This window comes from Ammospiza caudacuta, chromosome 13 (genome assembly GCF_027887145.1).
Source record: "Ammospiza caudacuta isolate bAmmCau1 chromosome 13, bAmmCau1.pri, whole genome shotgun sequence".
In the NCBI taxonomy this organism is placed as follows: Eukaryota; Metazoa; Chordata; class Aves; order Passeriformes; family Passerellidae; genus Ammospiza; species Ammospiza caudacuta.
The window spans coordinates 12,413,843-12,434,062 of record NC_080605.1 but is presented as its reverse complement, the minus strand read 5'-3'; positions in this window follow the sequence as shown (position 1 = coordinate 12,434,062).

The following is a 20,220-nucleotide window of genomic DNA, read 5'->3' as shown; positions in this document are numbered from 1 at the left end:
TTTTGCTATTGAACAGGAGGACAAGTACTTCCATTATGGTCAGTTGTTTTGTGGCTTTTGGTACCCACCCATTTATTTTGGTTTGTCCTAATCTATATTTATCTATGGATGACAAGATGAACTTAAAAAAATAATAAGTTTAAAGCTGCATACCAGCTCCCAGGATGTAAATCATATTGGGCTTTCAGCTCTTTCAAGCTTTCATAAACAGTGCTTGCTGAAAGACTGAATCATATTTTTCTGTGACTTTAGTCCATGTCAAGCATTTAATTTTTAACAACAGCGGTCAGTTTCCTGATGTGAACACATGACACTGGCCCCAGAGACTCCAGCTTTCTTTAGCTGTCATCATCACAATTTTTCTTTTTAAAGATACACTCACAGCAAAATTAGAACTGGGCTAAAGGCTTTGAAAGCAGTTCAGACCACAGTGGTCCTACAGAAATGGTCTGCTTGCAATGAGAGTGGAAACTGTGGGCTGAGCCTGCTCAGCTTGTTTTAAAAAAATAAACGAACATATTAGAGTTAGTTAATGGCATACCACTCTGGGTAGTGGTAGAGGCAAAGGCTGACCCCTCTTAGACTGTTTAAAGGACTAGATTGTCACCTGTTTATATTAAAACTTACTGGAGAGACATAACAAGAGCTGGTGAAGAGCACGCTGTGGGATCCAGTGCCTCACAGGGTAACTGAAATAGTGCAAGGATTTTATTGTGGAATCCTCCTCCTGCTTCTCCCCTTAGGGGAAAAAAGCTCTAACTCAAACAGGAATTATTTCAGGCAGGACCTGTGGTCTCTGTTGCACAGGGAGGTCAGGCTAGTTTATTACAGTGGTTCCTCCTAGCCCTATATTTAAATATACAAGAGGGAACACAGGAATACATTAATCGTGTTTGATTTTCAGATCTCTCCATTACCTCTAGGGGCCCCTTACAAATTCTCATCTGCTCTTTGGTTTTATTATTTTCTGAGACTCTCCTTTAAAACTCTCTCTCCACATTTTCCAATTGTTTTATACAGAACTAGGAGGGAAGTGTCATTTTCCCCCTTCACATGTCAAAGGGGTGTTTGCAAATTCCCTCTCCTCGAGGAAGAAGGGGATGGTGCCATAGTGGTTAAGGCACCTTTCCTCTTCCCCAGCTCTTCTTTCTTCAATACATCTCCAAAAATGAAAATAAAATGGAAGTGTGTGGTAGACATTGATTTTGGGGTATTTTGTAGTTAAACTCATTGGGTCATTTTCCATCTGAATCACAAAGATGTCAACTTAAAGATTTATTGAGAGCTTAATACAAAATCTCTTGCAACTGATCAAAAGATGCCCAATGGCTCCAATCTGTGTGGCACCTTAAATGAGTACAGAAGAGGAGTAACTTTTCTTCCAAAAAACTCACCTGAAACAACCAAAAAAAAAAAAAGCAATGATAGCTGAATGTCAATACAAACAGCTTTTTGCACTTCCAATATAATTTGATTTGGTGTATTTGTTTAGAATTTGGGTTTTTTGAAGAAAAATATCTTATATATGGATATAAGCAGCAGTAATTTTTTGTACTATGACTGACTTGAGACTTTAGAAAATGTCATTGTGAAGAAACATGAGCAAAATACTGTATTATTACATTTTTATGATTATTTCCTTTGCAAGCTGGAAAAACAAAGGCTTAGAACATATGTACTAATGAGAAATCTAATGCAGATTTCTCTACTCTTACTCTTCTTACTTATTATTCAGATTTCTCAGTCAGATTTCATGCCCATTTAGACTTCCAACTTTCTTTATTTTGTCCACATTGAAAACATTATTTGAAGGGACATGGAGCCAGGTTTATCCTTTTGCAATTCCAAAGTGACTTCAGTAAATCACTGGACTTGTTTTGGTGTCAATGCTGGAACAGAGTTTAGCTCATAATATCCAGTTTTCAGTTTTAGAGCTATCATAATAGTAACTAATCTACTTCCTCATGAGGAGGTCAATTTATTTTAAGCAGGTGAAAGGACACCAGTACAGAGAAGAGCTTTTCCCCAGTATATAAATAAATCTAGCTTGACAGTGTAACAATAGTACTGACTTTGCTTTTGCAAATGAAAACCAGTAAGGGAGGGGGGAGACTGGGTTTCTCCCATGCACTCATTTGGTAATCAAACATTTATATAAAGACATCTCACTTTATTTTATGTTCTTATACTGGGTTTTTTTTGGTCTCTTTAGAATGTTTTATTTCACAATTTGTGCTTGCTTCTTTTTCTTCTCATCTGAGGGCTCCTCCAATGCTGTGAGGTACAGCAAAGAGTTCATCATTTCCTTTCACCATCATTGCACTAGCAGATTTCATTTTCAGAACAATTACTTGGCAGCATGTGGCAACAAGTCATATCTGAAACCTTTTGTCTCTGAGTGGGCTTGTCACAGACAGTCACTTCTGATCTTGACTTCTGCACTGTATTTGGCATTTGAAAGTTAGTGTTGAGTTGGGTTTGGTCTCCTTTTCTAATAGTGCAGCAAAAGATTTACTTGTGATATTCTGTGGGCATTGTTTTTGAAGTGCTATGTCTCAGTATGCTAAAATTTGCAAAAAGACTCTGCACTCAGACATTTAAACTGTTAGTCTGTTATTTCTATTTTTCATTCCTGTTTGAGTGTGTGTGTGAGACCCTTGTCCTCTGGGCCTTTGTAAGACTCTGTGAGCTGTATGGGCCTCTGCCAGTGCAGCTAAGGAGGAGCACCTGATGGGTGCTGGCAGTCCCACAGTCCAAGCCCTGATGGCTCAGGAACAGGTTTTCCATAGATTAGACAGTCACATATAAATGTGGGCTGCGAGAATGCAAGGCAGGCAAGCTACTGGGCAAGTAAGATTTCCACTGGAAATCTGATGGTCATGTGAGAATCCTTCCTCATTTTTTTCAAAATTAATGTACATACCCTTTGAATGTTTTAGTAGTGATAAATTGATGTTTTCTCCCAGAAACATGTTTCACAGGAAAATTTCTGAGCAACCATCATTATGATTTATAAAGCCTTCAAAGCAGGCTACTCAGGGGACTACCTGTAAGTTTATGCTAGAGCAGAGACGGATGGAAACACCTGACCTGCTCAGCCCTGGTGCCTCCATCTCTCCCTGTAACGCTGCTCCTGTGTCCTGGACTGCTGACATCCATCAGCCTCTGGGCATGCTGTGCATTTGAATGAACACTGGTACAAGCTAGCATGGTCTGAGAGTGTGGGACTGGTACCATAGTGGTTTTCTGGGTTAAGAGTAAGGAAAACGTGGGAGAACAAGCCAAGAAGTTGTAGCTTTGAACTACTACTCTGCAAGTCATGTGGCTTACGTTTTTTTAGTGTTAATCAAGGTAGCTCTTTGATGAGAAGGTTTTGCACGTACACAGAATTCACAAAGGCACTTAAAATCCTTTTAGTATAGTATAGTACCTTATAGTGAAAAATATTTTTTTTTATCAAAAACTATTGAATACAACCCCTGAATAAAATTGCTAAGGACTTCCTTCACTTTCAGTAGGGACTGGACATGAAGGATCAGCTCTACGAAGCAGATCTGATGAGTAAGCGTGTGTCCCTTTTGCGTTGTCCGCTTTCATGTCACAAGACAAAATAAACAGAGATAGCACAAATTGCTCAGTCTGTCTCTGCTTAGTTTTGTTGAGGTAATGCTTGTTCCAGCCTTCCTAGCCAACTAATTTCCTATTCTTTTTTTTCTTGCACTTCCTTCTGCTTTTGATCTTGTTCCAGTTAGCATCCAGTTCTGATATGGAAAAACGATCCCTCTCCATAGGTGGCCACCCACAGCTTGCCATGGGTAGAGCAGCAGAGCTGGTCACCAGCCCTGCTACAGCCTCCTCTGGGGAGAACGTGCAGAATGGTTTGAACCCAGCCAATGAAGATTGTGGTTGTGACACTGAACAGTGTTGAGGCAAGCATTTTCCTTTGTGGGCGAACACGACAGCCCGTTTCTGGCGGTGCCCGGCCCTGGGGCTGAGCTCCCAGGGTGTTCGGTGTGTGCTGTGCTGTGCCCGGCCCTCGGGCAGAGCTCCCGGGAGGGTCGGTGCATGGCTGTGCCCGGCCCTTGGGCTGATCTCTCAGTGGGTTCGGTGTGTGCTGTGCCCGGCCCTGGGCTGATCTCCCGGGAGGGTCGGTGTGTGTCAGAGCTCGGCCCTGGAGCAGAGCTCCCAGGGGGTTCGGTGCTGGCCGTGCCCGGCCCTGGGGCTCATCTCCCAGGAGGGGTCGGTGCCGGCCGTGCCCGGCCCTGGGGCTGGTCTCCCAGGAGGGGTCGGTGCTGGCCGTGCCCGGCCCTGGGGCTGGTCTCCCAGGAGGGGTCGGTCCGTGCCCGGCCCTGGGGCTGGTCTCCCAGGAGGGGTCGGTCCGTGCCCGGCCCTGGGGCTGGTCTCCCAGGGGGTTCGGTGCCGGCCGTGCCCGGTGCTCGGCGCAGCGGACAGTGCCATCTGCTGCTCCGCGCCTGCAAACAAACCGGGAGCGCTCCGCGCCGCTCCCGCCCCACCGGGACACTGGGGGCACTGGGTGTTTGCCAGTCGTGCAGTCGTGCCTCTCTGAGCTGGCTGTGGAGGTTTTCCATCACCACTGAGGGTGAAGGCTCCAAGGAGGAGCTCCTCAGCAGCTCTGTGGGTGTAGGATGTACAGCAGTTAATGCCCTGCATTAAACAGCGCCATCGTCCACTAGAACACCTTGCAGGCAGCTGTCACTGGTGTCAGTGGGAGTTCTTCAACCTGTTTTCCTGTAGAAGTTGATTCACTAGGGGTATTCAAAAAACCTGGCTAACTTGTGTATGTGTTGAAGCTAACTGCTAGTGGAGTGACCAGGAGAACTTGGAGGAAGATTTTTGTAAATTCAGGATTAAACAGAAAAGAAAATATGATCTACCATTGCTGATCCCAGAGGTTAAAGCCTCAAAAGTTACTTTCATGGCTGCTATTCGTGTGTCTGCAATGCAGAACAAGCTACTCTGGTATAAGTTGTACATCCCAGACTGCATATTCCTCAGTTGTAAAGAGATTCTTGTATTTTTTTTTATCACATAGGAAAGTTTGATTCTTTCCTAATCCTTTCTTCGTAGTTCTGTAGCCCACCTTTTGCAATCTCATTCTTAGTCCCTCTAGAATGGAACTGCACTGCCAGCAGTTCACAGCACCTTGTAAAATCTTGCCCAGCTTTTCCAAACAGGGAGCTTTTATCTACTTGCCTACCACTTGAGCAATGACTTTAACTGCTTAAACTGGCTGCTTGTCAAATGCAGCTTAAAAGGGGAAAAAAAAAAAGGAAGTGGGGGATGTTCAGCTTGTGTGAGAGGTTTTATCAGTTCTTTCTAAAAGGAAAAAGAGTATTTCATACAGAAGTGATGGAGAAGTACTGCTATGGGTGGATTCACACTGCACATCACATTAAATACTTGTCTGCCTACATATGGAATTGCAATATGTTAGAGAGAAGGTGCTTTGTCTCTGTTTGTGTAAACCTCAAAATTGAATGAAAGAGTACAAAAACTTTGGTGGGACACTCAGTGTCCAAGTACCAAGGAATATTCCCTTAATAGGCAGTTTTTAATTCTCTGTCTTATCCTTTTACTCCTCTTGATAGCCTTAGTCTTTTCTTCTCAATGGGGAACAGCAGCATCCTAATTTCCATGGCAAGAGCCCACTGTTACCCTTACTTGAACAATGATTTTCCTAGGCCAAGAAAGAGTGAGAGCAGTGCACATGTAAATTGCAATAAGTGGTTTTACACTATAAATCAAGCAATCAGTGAAATTGAGTTCTTGGCTGGAAGAGCTGAAAGGTGAGCTCATTTTCCTGAAAAGCATTGCTACAGTCTCCAGAGGTGTAAATCTTCATCTTATTAAATTGCAATGGAGCCAGTGGGGCATGGCATAAGAGAAGAGAGATACCTATCAGGAAAAAGGGACCTCTGCCTTTTGTGCCCTCCATGGCCTGGTAGGAGAATATTCTCCTTGCTGGGTACAAGAAACTTTCTTATTTCTGCAGCCAAATCTGTTGTCCAATATTGTGTTAGTAAGACCATATCCATTTTTCTGTGTGATTTTAATCTCATGAGTATTGAAACTCACTGTCTTCTCTTTGAAAAAATTCTGATGTACTCTGTTACTTGTTCAATACTTTGGGTGAAAGAGCTTGATTTTGCATATATAGTGATATCAGCATTAGATGTCCATATAAATGGCCATAAGTTAAAAACATCATATAAAGAATACCAAGAAACTGAGCTTTTAATTATGATTTCATACACCCAGCAAAACCAACATTTATGCTGTGTTGCTGTATCACTGCAAAGCTGTTGATATTTAAATTTCTTGCTTGCCTAAGCATGAATGAATACAAAATGCTTTCTAAATCATCACAAAGACTGCAGAAGCATTGTGATGCACAACTCTACCTTTTTTCTATTTATTATCATGTGTGATTGTACTTTAAAACTGCTCTAATGCAGCAGTCCCCCCCCCCCTTCTTTTTATGCATTCTTTAAAGTACATTTCATTGAATGGGTTTATATTTTGCTCTTTCTGCTATATTTAGCATCAGGCCTAATATTTAAAAACTAAAATGCTACCATTGGGCTGATAATCCTTGAAATGAGAAGGAGAATTACCTAGTGCTCAGTTCTGAGAATGAGGATTCTATTTATTTTACATTCATTAAAATGATCAGAGGCGCTTCATTTTTATTTTTTCTCCTATCTGAATATTTACCATATTTTACACATGTTTGTAAGTGCACACATTTATAAAGAACAGTGGAAAAGCTGAAATACACTATTGCAAATGCTGTGACCATTTTCTTTTCTCTTTTGTCACATAATGCATAGGACTGGCCAGAAAATGATCCTTTGTCCTAAAAGAGTCAAGCTTTTGAAATTTTTATTAATGTGCAAAATACGAATGGAAGAGCAGGTGCATGCAGTGTGGCTCAATCTCTCCTGTTGGAGTTGTTCCACTTGGTATAAATAATTGAATGTCCTAGTGGCCATGGGCAGGGGGGGAGAGGGGAAGTGAGCAGGATGACAGCCCAGCCCAGTGACCAGAGCAGTCATCTGGGCTGCAGGGAAAGCCAGGCTCAGCTCCTTCCCCTGAATCATGAGAGGATGCTCGTGTTTCTTGCAGGAATGTCCTAATCACTTGGCTGAGAACTGCTCTGGAACTGCTTTCACTCACTTGTGTGTGTCTGATAACTGGGCATCGTTTCCAGCAGAGAGTTGTGAGGGCTAACATTTCTGCAAGAATTATTATTTTTCAGTGGAGAAAAAGTGTTTTGTCATGTTTTTGGCCATATCTGGTGATAAATAGGATTTAGAATATTAGCTAGTCATGGTTTCCAATGTACATCAGTGTTAGTCAAGCTTAAGAATAATACAATTAAATAACTTATGGGGGACTAGAACTAGAGAATTTAATTTGCAAGAATAGGGTATATCATCTATTTCCTACAGCTGCTTAGTTTCTAAATTTGATATCTTAAAACTGTTGGAGTTGCTATAATTTCAGATAAAATGTCTTTCCACAGGCAAAAGATAATTTTTCATATGCTTTAAAAAAACTAATAAAGTAGTAATCTACAGTATTTTATTATTTAGAACCCTAGCCTTGAGGATATGATTTGCAAGGATTTTTATTTTTTTTTATATCTCAATTCAGGGTGTACATGTGAGCAGCCTGGGTGAATATATCTGTCAGTCTTTTCTATAGGTTTTATTTCTTTCTACCAAATGCTGTCTGCATTCAGTCCATAGAAACACTACCACCTCTTTAAGTGGTAATGCTCCCTGCAGAGTTTTTAGCCTGTAGGAGATATGATTAGGGGGTGATAGTGTTAAGCACTCCTCCTGTATCTGCTGGCCCACTATGATAACCTTAGGGTTACAATGCATGTCTGACAAATACAATTCCATTGTGACTAGCGCCTTATGGCAATTTAGAAGGCTTATTCATCATTTTACAACAGACTTCTGTCAGGGATTTTGCTTATTTGCCCTTCACTGGTGTACAGTAGTTGTAGGTTTATCTCTAGGAGTCCAGCCCTAATAACCAATAACAAAGTGCTTAAGCTCTAAGCTTGTGAGAAATGGACTTACATTATACTCCAACTGCACCTTAGCTCTCGACTGATAAGACAATGTGTCTCTGAGAGAAGGAAGGATTTATATGAACTGATCCTTTACAGTTTGGTGTATGCATTGGTAGAAGATATGGGGGAGTACATTGTGTTCTAACCATCCAGATCCCAGCTTTTTACATATAAAATGCATCCTTGCTATCATTAGGAATGTTTCCTTTAAAATATGAAAGTGAAGAGATATCTTGCCTTGGAAATTGCACTACAAAGTTGTTTGTAACGATGGTGTGGGATTTGGAAGAGCTGAGTTACTTTTGATGAAATCCCCATGATTGTGGTTTAAATTACACAGATTTATTTAAGGAACAACAAAAGTTGTTTTTTATTATTATTCAGATTCCTGCTGGGTTCTGGATATTAATTAGGTAGTGGTTCCAGATGAAATCCAGGAGAGAGGGAAAAAAATGCTACTCACATTTTAATAACCCAGAGAATTCTAAGTGGCTAACCATATTGTTTACTATATATCAGTCTGAAGAATAAAGAATAAAAGCGCATGAATAGGCAGGCACACAGCATGGAAGAATAGCACCATACACCCCAGCTAAAGAGCATTGTATATTCAAGGTTTAGATCTTCCACCCAGCAGATTTAGAGCATGAGGGGGCAACATTTGAGAAGTGTGTACTGAACAAACACAAACATGAGGATTGCCTTTTTTCAGTTTTAAGTGTGAAAACATTAGCTCTCCCTCTATGCCTTTGAAGTCTTCTCTTTCTAGCAAAGCTCTGGCAGGAGGGAGGTCTTTCAATTAGTTTCTCACCCATAATGATTTCTTTGAGAAATTTTAATCAGGTTTTCCATCACAGAGTGCATTTGTTGCTGGTACTTGATCTCTTGGCCAGTTGAAGCTTCTGTGGTCCTTTGTCTCTCGAGCAGTTGGGTCTTTTATAAACTTTCTGGAGTAGTTATTAATCATGGAACTTTTCTACTTTTTTGAGGTGCAAAACTGCACAGAGAAAAATACCAGTGTAGTGACATGAGCTAATTATCTGCAATGTTGCCAAGATAAGAGGTAGTATGTTAGCAGTAATACCTACAACAGTGTAATTACTTTCTGTTTCCATTATTTTGTAGTAACCACATAATTAGCTCACTGTACCAGAAGCTGTCTGCTTTTTATGGCAACCTGTACTGCTAATCACTAGAAAAGTTTGTGTAAGTGATCTGTAGTCTTTGCACTCGTAGAGTTGCACCAAGTAATTTGAAGGGGCAGCTGTGTGCTGGCCCTTCTGCAGAAGTGAGGAGTGAGAAAGAAGAGACTGACAAAGCTGTAGGAGCAAGAGGAGTGAAACCCTCACTACAACTTCACAAAAATGTTAAGTGAAGTTTCAGCCACTTTGTACAGTTTTCTCTGGGTTAAAGTATACATGCTCATCCTTAGTCTCTTGAATCCAGTCTACGTTAAAGAATTTTGCATGACTCGGTAAATGTTGATTCTCTTAAACAATATAATTTATTCTGACTCTCTGAGCTTCAAAGGGGATGCTTTCTTATAAAAGCAGACCTTCAGGAAGGAAGGGGCTCAGCAGGGCCAGATTATTCATTATGAAGGAGACATTCTTCTTTGGGGTGTTTTTTGGGGATGATGTGCTCTAGCAAGGAGTTCCTCTGTGATGCTTGGGACATGGTTTACCTGCCTGTTAGTGCCCATTGCAGTTCCTGTGCCAGGGGGAGGGCAGGTCACCATTGCAGCAGTGTCTGGCAGAGCTGGGGCTGCCATTCCCACCATTCCCTTCCTGGTCAGGCTGTGCCTGGGAGAAGGAGGGAGCAGAGCAGAGCTGGGCTCTTGCAGAGCTCTGTGCTGCCTGCCCAAAGTCACACCATTGGACTCCAGCAGGGACAATGCCACTGCAGGTGCCAAGGCATAGCAAAAGAAAAGAAAAGGCACTATTACACTAAATTATTTCTGCTGTTTCTACTCCCTAAAAGCTGGCTTTTGGGGATATGAGTGGAATCTATGTACACAGTACTTTGGATTAGCAGGAAAGAAGAATTACGAGTGTTGTACATATTTACAAGTTGGATAGGGAATGTGCTCCTGTGTTGTTCCTGTCTCCTCACAGCCTCTATTTAAGTACAATTTCACTAAATTTGGGGAATAAAGAACATGTTTTTAATCACCATTTCTTCCTACTTAGTTCAAATCCTGTTGTCAGTTAATTATAGATGCTACTTTTTCAGATAATATTGCATAATTCAATGGAAAACAAAAAAAGCTCTGTAAAAAGTGGTTATTAAATTCAGCTTTAGATATTTGATATGGTTTTCAAGTACCTCTTTATTTATTTGAGAAAAGGAGTCCTCTTCAAATGTACTCTTTCTTCTTCCCCTCTGTGGCCTTGGAGCCAGTCCCTCTGAGTACTGCTCCTACATTAATTATTATGGTAGTAGAAAAGATCAGGTGATAACATGAATACTCTTAAAGCACACCATAAGACTTTAAGGCAGGCAGCAGTGCTACATGGTTGTAAGCTATACACTGCCTGATTTATTTGTGTTTTTAATGCACCAGTAAAAACAAGGCATTCTTCAGCCCCTGTTTGATCCTTCATTCCAGGCCTGTCCTTGCTGACGGACTCCCTCACTGCAGCTGCTATTCCTTGTGCTCTGTGAATTGCCCCCTTGTGCCAGCAAAACCAGGACCTCAGAATAAAAGCCCCCTCTGCACTGCTGGGCTGGTTTTGCCAAAAGCCACCTAGGTTTAATTCCACTGAAATCAGTGAAATTACACAAAGCGTTACTTGGGGTCCTTGCTAAGCCATTGCATTGCTCAGTGCTTTATAAAGTGTTTAGCATGTGTGTTTTGTCCCCTGGGAGCTGTGTGTGTTTGAGCAGGGGTTCTGGGAGGGCAGGGAAGGGGGAGACCCCCAGCATGAGCTACTCGAGCTTTTTCTTTCCTCTCAAGTGCCAGTAGTAAGGCACTCCACCTTTGCAAACAGAGGGGACACTGTTGTGAAGCATCACAAGAAGACAAACTAATTTAGTCCTTAAAAGCAAGATTATTAATATTCTGGACACCTTAGGGTGTTCTGAAACTTCAGCAAACCATGATATATACAAGATGTGTTTTTGCCACTGGCAAAGTTAAGAAAATTTAACTGGATGTCACAAGTTCAAGTGGTGCAGCAAAAGAAAATTTATTCCAACACTTCCTTATCAGACATCAATCAGAACAGATTCCTCACAGATAGAAGGGTCAGATTCTATTTTGCTGGGGGTAGAATATCCAAGCTGTCCCCACTTGGTTTCACAGACTAAGATCTTTGTTTTTCTTACTTTTTCTTGTTTTTCTTACTGAAACTGAATCAGTTTCAGTACTCTAACATAGCAAAATTTATTGCTGAGTAAAATTAATTAAAGGCCAATCACCACTTTTACCCTATTTCCTTTATATTTCAATCCAACTCTAGGACTCCAGGTTCAGTTCTGGCTTCCATCTGGTGATCTAGTGGTGTTGAACAGATAAAACCCCATAGATTCCCTGTGACAGTGTCACATACCTATGTGGATGCTTTTGTTTTACTTCTTGCCTACTTTCTAGATAAAATATTACGCAAAAGCAAATAAGAGAAGCTAAACATACTGAAAACTCCATGAAGTGTCCGTGCTGTGTCTGGAAGTCTGGGATGCCAGGGTGCAGTAGTGGTGGAGTGGGGGATTGATATTCATGAGCTGCAGACCTTCCACTGCCTTTCAAACCAGCTTGTAACAGTGTGGGGATCTTATTCTGCATCTCCCCATTGATTTAAAGAAAAAATATTATAATATTTGGCAGAGCAATAAAACAGTGTCAACAAAATCCTTAGGTTTTCAAAGGTAAAATATTTACTAACTGTTTGCAAATGATGACTTGAATACTGCAAATATTTGCTCTATTTGCAAATTGGCTACTTGAACACTGCAGAAAATCACATGGAGCTACATAAAACATGGGAGAAAGCAATAATTAGGTGTATTTTGTTGCATTTATAAATATGTAAACTTTATTTTGGATAGCAAAAAGGATGAATCAATAAGTAGCTGTCCTTTCTCTCATTACAAGTGGCTCAGCACCAAATTCAGGAGGACAGGTTCTGGTGGACAGTGCATGGAATTAATTGGCCTCTGCATATTCCAATGCTGATTCCAATAGATATGTGCTCTGTGGTATTTTTGTTTGTTTTATGTACTGGTTCTTCCATAAAGATAAGGAATTTGGGGTGGGAAAGGGATAAAATTTTTTTGAGCCATCTCTGAAATAGTTCTGAGCATCTACAGTTAATCAGCAAAAGAAGTAGTGTCCTTCAAACAATCAGACCTGCCACAAGCAGGTCAGTTATCTCCAGTTTATCTTTGTATTAGCCCTATAAAGCTGAAGTAATGCTGGTCTGGTTTACAGTCATGGAAGAGATGATTTACTTTCCTAGTATGATATTTTAAACCAAGAGAGCTTGTGGATGTTTTAGCTTTTCACTGCTGAGGTACTTCATAAAGACTTATGGGATAATATAAAGACTTATGGGATAATATGGGTACAACAAGTTACACATTCAGTGGAATGCTGCTCTTATATCATCTGATATAGCTCTTCATTTGCCTTATCAATGCATAATGAAGAACAAAAGTATTATTTCTCACATTTGGAGAAAAGTGATCAATAAATATTTTAGCTGCAGACAACCCTTAATTTTTTTTTCCAGAAAAGATACTTTAAAATTGTAGCAATGACTGCCATTAAAGTATCCATCTATAAGTGCTGAAATACCTTGCTTGCAGGCTAGTGATTTCCTTCTATAGGGCACCAAGCCAGCATTCAGACCTACTAACAAAGATTTGTCTCAATATGTGTTTTTAGGGAGTTGTTTAATTGCAAAGTTGACTCTTATTAAAAGAGAACAATGAGAAAACAGGGCAGTTATCTGGCCTTTCTCCTGAAACAGCAATTATAGCAGTGCTGATACCAGTGCTAAGCTAATGTACATTTTAATTGGTGTGTTTGAGAAGCACACGTTTGGTTCCGGGATGTTTGTCAGAGCGCTGCCCGGCTGTGGCTGGCACAGAGTGCCTGGTGGTGACAATTCCTGAGCTCCAGGGCAGGCCTGGCACTGCCATGGTAACAATTCCTGAGCTCCAGGGCAGGCCTGGCACTGCCATGGTGACAATTCCTGAGCTCCAGGGGAGGCCAAGGTGGGACAGCCCCGTGCCCTTGGTGCCTGCTCCCTGCTCACCAGCCACTCAGGGGCTGTCTACCCTAGTGGGGAAAGTTCACTGCCTCTGCCAGATGCAGAACAGAGGGGAAATAGGGGGCCACAACCTCCCACAAAGCAGTTTGTAATTCCCCCCAGCTTCCTGGGAACAGCCCTTCAGCCCACCTGGAGACCAGTTCATGGAGAGCAGAAACTCTTTGTCTCAGGTGACTTGTCTTAGCAGGAAGATATGAAAGCCTTCCTCATTGACAGAACTTGAGATCCTTTGCCATTCCACTTACCAAGTAAATGATATCAGGAGAAGATCTATCACAGGCCCTGAGGAACGTTTTGGTAATATCTGAGGTCAGTCAGGAAAGGCAATGTGAATATCAGGGTTCAGTGCTGCTCGAAGTGGAACTGATAGCACTGGCCTTGAGAAGAGCAGATTTGATTTAGCTCTAAACCCGAAAGCCACCCAAGGACTGCCCAGTGGATTTTTGCTGGGCATGTCCTAATAAAAAGGTGGAGTGGAGCAACTGAGTCATTGACTCATTGAGGTTGAAAAAAGCTTGCAAGGTCATTGAGTCCAACCTTTGACTGAACACAGTCATGTCAACCAAAGCATGGGACTAAGTGCAACATCCATTTGTTAAACATGAGGGTTTCAATAGTTCTTAATCAGACTTCTCCCTTGGGAGCTCAAATAGGTAAACTTCTGTGCTAAAGTCAAGATAGCTTAAAAATCTCTTCTTAGGAGAGTAATGGGAATCTTAGGAGAGATGGGAATGCAAGAAAAGAGCTAAGTAGAGTTATATAGGTAGGTGTATGTTACTCTTGTGTGATATATCTACACACATATGTGTGTGTACTAGAACAAAGACTTTAGTGTAGAGTGGAAATGAGACAGAAATCTGTTGAGAAATCACAAAATTTCACATGAAGAGCTCTGCTCTAAAAGTGAAAACAAAAGAAAAAAAGGATTAACCCCAAACTTTTCCTAAAAGATGTCTTAAAGAAGATTAGAAAAAGCTTTTTCATCACCGGGAATCCTTCTAATATGCAAATGTATTTGGAATAAGTATTGGGTAAAAGAAAAGTAGTTTGATTAATGGAACCTGTCCTTTATAGTTGTGTTGCAATGTGCAAGGCTCTGTGTTGTGCCTCTGTGTGTGTGTGTTTCAGCAGTAGCATAAGCATGCTGGCAAAAGCCACTGCCAAGTCTCATTAATTGCAACTCCCGCAGACTTATTCAGTCATAGAACTCTTATTTGTGGTGTAGTTTTACATTAATTTGGGATGTGGGTTTCCTTTACATTTCAAACTGCATAGAGCAAAGTCTATCCTAGTTAAAGAAGGGAAAAAACAGAAGGTGGCTAGATCTTAGGAGAGAAGCAAGATGATTTGCCCCTTAAATTCATTAGGATTGCTGTATGGTCTCATTTTTGTTGACAAGTGCAGTCCAAACTCCCCAATAAGTGAGAAATTTCCTATCCAACATGCTATTTCTGCCAAAGCTGTGTAATTGCCCAATATCACAGGCACAAACGGCAGGAGGGCAAAGGAGTTCAGTCAGGACCCCCCAGTGTTTGTGTTTGGTATGAAACACTCCATACAAAAATAATGATTTTGGCTCCTTGAGCCTCCCTCCAGTAGTATGTTCAAAAACTTTGCCAGTTGCTGTTGTACTTTGTTCTCCAAGAGTACACTGTAGAAAATGCAGCTTCACTAAAGAGTGGCCAAAGGTTAGACATTTGTGGGGAAATAAAAGAAAATTTTTATATATACCAAAGATTGGTACAAACACATGAATTTAGTTTGAATAATATTTGGTATGTGTCCAAAAAGGCTGAGCAGCCCAACACTTCTAAAACTGTCATAATTCTGCCTGGCTTTAACTTTTGCAACCATTCTCTGAATAATGATGACTGTTTAAGATTTTTGTTGAAAGTCAGTAATGTTACTTTTGTATATTAAAAAAAACCCTGCATTTTTGCAGATTTTCACCACTAAGTTTATATTATAGACTTTAAGCTGTTCTTTTAATTAAGCTATCCTATTAATTGGAAGTTTTCTCAAATTAAAGCCATTCCTTTGTGGCCAGTATTTCCTTTTGCACTTTTAAATTAAACTATTAACCAGTGATGGACGAGTCATAATACAGTCGAGAAAAAGCTTTGCTTTTTGTGTTGCTATCACTTGGAGATTAACTAATCTGATGGAGGGAAGTTCTCTGAGTGCACTGGGGGAGAGGTAACAAAAGGTTTATATAGTAGGAAAAAAGCATGTATTTATTGATCCTTCTGTCTGTCATAGACGTATGCTGTATATCAAATCAGCAGTCTCCTAGGAATTTCAGTACCCTGGATGTGGACACCAAAGTGCCTTTAATTAAAATACTTCTCTGAATGTATTTTGTTTCTATAGTTTGCTGTTTATTTTAAAACTATTAAAATATGGCATACATGGAATCAATGCACATCAAAGTACTTCAAAAGATCCATTGTTTCTAAAACCAGTGACTTAAATTCTGACTTTATTTTATGTATGTGGAAAGCAAGACAAAGTTCTCTACAGATTTGGGATGAGAACATAACTCATTCTCCTGAGATAGCTGCTGAAAACACATACTTCCAAAGAAAAGACCAAAAGCAGAAACAATTCAAATAAGTGAGAGAGAGAAAGAAAGAGGGAACTGAAACTCTGACATGACTTTGAACTTTCAGGCCCTCAAATTGCAGCTCAGACTGTTGTCAAACACAAGTGCACAAAGGCAGGTTGGAAAGCTGTTGGGAAGGCTTGGGGTGGCAGTCTATTTATCAGTTCTAAGTTCTGTATTTGAATTTTCTGTGTGCAGATCATGTTTATATTTTATGTATATATAGATAAAAATGACATATAGATACGTAAGGAATTATTTATATATAAATATATATTGCTGAGATTAGGAAAATAAGAACAGTTATCTGAACTCTGCCCAACAGCCTGTGTTGGCAAATCTGTTTCAAACAGTGGCTGCTCTCTGATGATCCAGCAAGTGTTTATCCCACCTAATGGAAAATGAAGGAGTGACAAGATGATGCATCAAATTTTTCTCAGCCCATGGAGAGAGTTGCTGGCATAGGTTCTGATGCATGTGGACTGGCATCCAATGCATGTTCTTGTCTTGTTGAGAGTTATTTAAAATCTTGAGAATGGAAAATAACTCAAAGAATCTTCACCTGAATTCATTCCAGGAATAACTTGACCAGAAAAATCTCTTCTAGAGATTAATACCACCTTTATAAATTCAAGATTGACATGGCCTCTAACACACCCCTGTGCAATTTCCACTGGACTTTCTCCAGCTTTGATATGAAATCTTCACATCTTATGAAACACCTTTGGGTGCCCTTTCTTGGGTAGAATCCTCTGGGAACACAGGATTTGGGTAACAGCCAGAGGGTGAGGAATCCCCGGTGTAAAATTCCTGTCCTGGCATGCAGAAGGGGCAGCAGTGGATTGGGTCATCCTGGCTGCTCTCTGGGTGCAGTCCTGGGGCTGCCTCTCCAGAAGGCTTTGCCAGTAGTGGGTTTCCAGAAGGAGAAGGTGCTACTCTTGTTCAAGATGCAGTGGGCTAGGTGAAGTTCCACTGAAGTCAGCAGACTTTGGTTTGAACATGTACAATTTTGTCTTAATAGGTAAGAGTTGTTAAAAGAGAGGAATATTGTTTATTTTTTTTTTAATGGGATAGTAACTTGCTAAAATAGGGTCATTACCACACAAGAGATCAAGCTTTTTTGCCTCTTGATCTTTTTTGATCTTGATAAAGGTCAGAAGAATAAAGGTCTTACTGGGGATAAAAGTCTTAAGAGGAGTTCTTTAGTGGTAATTTTTTATGTTGTATCTCTTTTTTTCTCCTTCGTCTCCACTGAAGCATGGAGGAGAATAGCTTTAGCTAGATTTGGCTTTTTTATGCGTTCATATACATATACAGCAGACCTGAAAGCTTTGTTTTCTCTTGGCTATGTATTTCTTCCAAGATCCCAGCTCAAATGAGTGTGATATCTTTGTGGCTGCAAAACCCTAAGGGGGACCCCTGCATACACTCAAAAATACAATTGCAAAAAGCTCATTCCTTTATACAGCGGATTACTTTTAGATTTACTCCGATGTGATCTGTACAGATTCCCTTCATCTAAGGGGAGGTCTGATTCTCTTAGCTGACTTACGCAGCCACACACCAAGAGAGCCTCATTTTGTGGAAGCCAAATCTCATTAATGGCAATCTGCTGCCCATCTTTTAATTAGCCAGAGAATTGGTGACACTTCACAACCACAGCAGAGGCAATAAAGTAGCATTGTAATATAAAATAAGGTGAGGTGTCCAGCAGAATAGAAAGCCCACATTTATCTACATTAGTCTGCTGACTGGAGTCTCATTTTATATGGGGTTTTGTTGTATCCATGTTTATTATGGCACAAATACACAAAAAGTTAATATTTTTAGCTTCTGAAAAACCTTCACCATTAGCTAACTTGAAGATTTGAAATGACACAGATTTCAAACTAAGTGTAAAATCTTTTTTCTATAGTCTGCATTCCTTGGATTTGATGTAAATACTAAGTGATCTTTTAATGAAACCATGTACCTTAAGATGATTTATAAAATTGTTCCCACTATTTAAAATTGAAAGACACTACCATTTTTGGGAAATTTTTCAGGCCCATACACTGTGGTATGCATGGCTGGCTATTAATTAAAAATTGGGGGCATAATCTTCCTATTTTTCTGTTGATTTTATCAGGTGCAGTAAAAATTCTATTATTTAGGTTTTATACTGCTTGATGTAAGGACTTCTCTCCGTTTTGGTTTCATAATAGTCTGTTCTATAGGGATTCATAAACAATTTGTGCTTCAATCATTTTCCACTTATTTCACTTTGTTTTATAGAATACATTTTATGCTGCAGTTTCAGCATATGTCTTTGTGATTCAGTAATCCTACCTAGTCCAGAATCAATACTTACATTTTCCTTCCCCATAATAGTAAAGGGCATATAAAATGCATGAGACAAAGTAAGCTCCTTCTAAAGATATAGATTAAAACTGAAACTGCACTTAGAAATGTGAAAAACTGAATGAAGAGTTCTGAGTCTGGGACAGTTGTCTGTGATACAGGGGAAATATTGAAGACTGTCAGAAAATATCAGAGCACAGTGATAGCAGCACTAACCAGTGCCACTGCCCTGCTGCTCTGCAATCGATTGCTGATGAAGTAATTGTTTATTTTGTCTACTGTTAACTCTAGAAGACTTTTATTGTAGCAGTGCAGGGTAAAATGTACTTAGAAACAGGAGAAATTAGAGTCAGTGGGAAATAGCTGCACACTCCCCTGTTTCATGTGTGTCTTCCATGAACCATAACCTGTGAATGTATGTACCATCAATGGTGTTGAGAGCTCTGAGCTCAGCAATAAATCCAGTGCTAATGACATCTGAACTGGGATGTGAGGATTTATAGTAATTCATGTTACCTCTATAATGGTTCACCTGTGTGTACAGTACAAGTCATGTATGTGCTTTTCCTGAATTTTTGACTCACCCTAAAATACAAGAGGGAAGAAAGATCCTGGTTTTGGAAAACTATAAAGGTAATTTGTGTACTGATGCGCTTCCTTAGAAGGGTTTGAAGGCACTTTATACAAAAAAAAAATCTGAATCTTTCTTGCTTAGCCTGAATAGTAAATATTCATTAAAAGTATGGCCATGACAATTGGATATTCTGGGTTACAACTCTATAATGCAAATTTTACAACATCCTTATAAACTTAACTTTGCTTTATACCTAATAAAAATAGGAATTTAAATGGCAAAAATATGCATTACAAAATAAGTAAAATATCAGAAGACAAAAACATTTAAATATTCATGATACTAAACTGGGAGCTGTGGTTCTGGGCTGTTTCACTGCAGTCAGCCTGTAAGGGAATCCTATTTTGTTCCTTTTGCAGGAGTTAAAGAGAAACTAGGGCTGTGTGAAGAGAGTTAGGTCTGAAAGCCAGCTGGTTCCCAATAGTGGCCTGACCTGGTCATAGAAAGGTGAATTATAGCAGCCACTGGGGAGGGAGTATTCAGGGATGTGCTGATGCTTTAAAGCATCATTTGATTGTGTTTATAAATGCTGGTTTTAGTATTAGTGAGCAATAAAGGCTGGTTTGTACAGAGGAGAAACTTCTTGGAAAGGTAACTTATGCTCAGTTCATCTGTCTCTGGACATGAGAGGGATGATGCTCAGTTGAAGATATGCATGCTGGTATTATTGAGGTTTTCCTCCAGTCCCCAGGGTTAGAATTGTTCCAAGACAAAGATCCCAGAACAGCACTCCTCATCTTGAACTGAAGTTAAAGCTGTAGTTTATAACAACCAAGTTGTTGAAATAATTGCTTTTCTGACGTGTGACCGTGACCAAAATCTTTCTTTTCTCATGTAAAATATGCACATGACCAGTTTTTCTTGTGTCAAGTTCTTGCAAATACGATTAAAGAAATCAGGCAATAGTTCCAAGGAGATATTAGTTACTCAGGATGATTTCTTTAAACTATCATCAGAATATCTATTCTTTTTATTATGAAGTTCAGGCCTAAACAGGCATTTTCTCATTAGATTTGTCAGGTATGTATTGAGCTACAGAGAATGGTAGTTTGCATGACAACAGTGAATTTCCCTATGTGCACACTTGTATCCATGTCCTACATACTGTGGTGTGGTATCCTCTTCCAGAGAGTTACCTCTGATGGACAGGATTAGGGGAAATCCTTGTTTCTTTGGTGATTTTCAAACACTATCAGACAATGATACCAACTAAGAGTGAATTAATGAGATATTGGAGCCTGGCAAGTAGAAAGTGGCTTTAAAT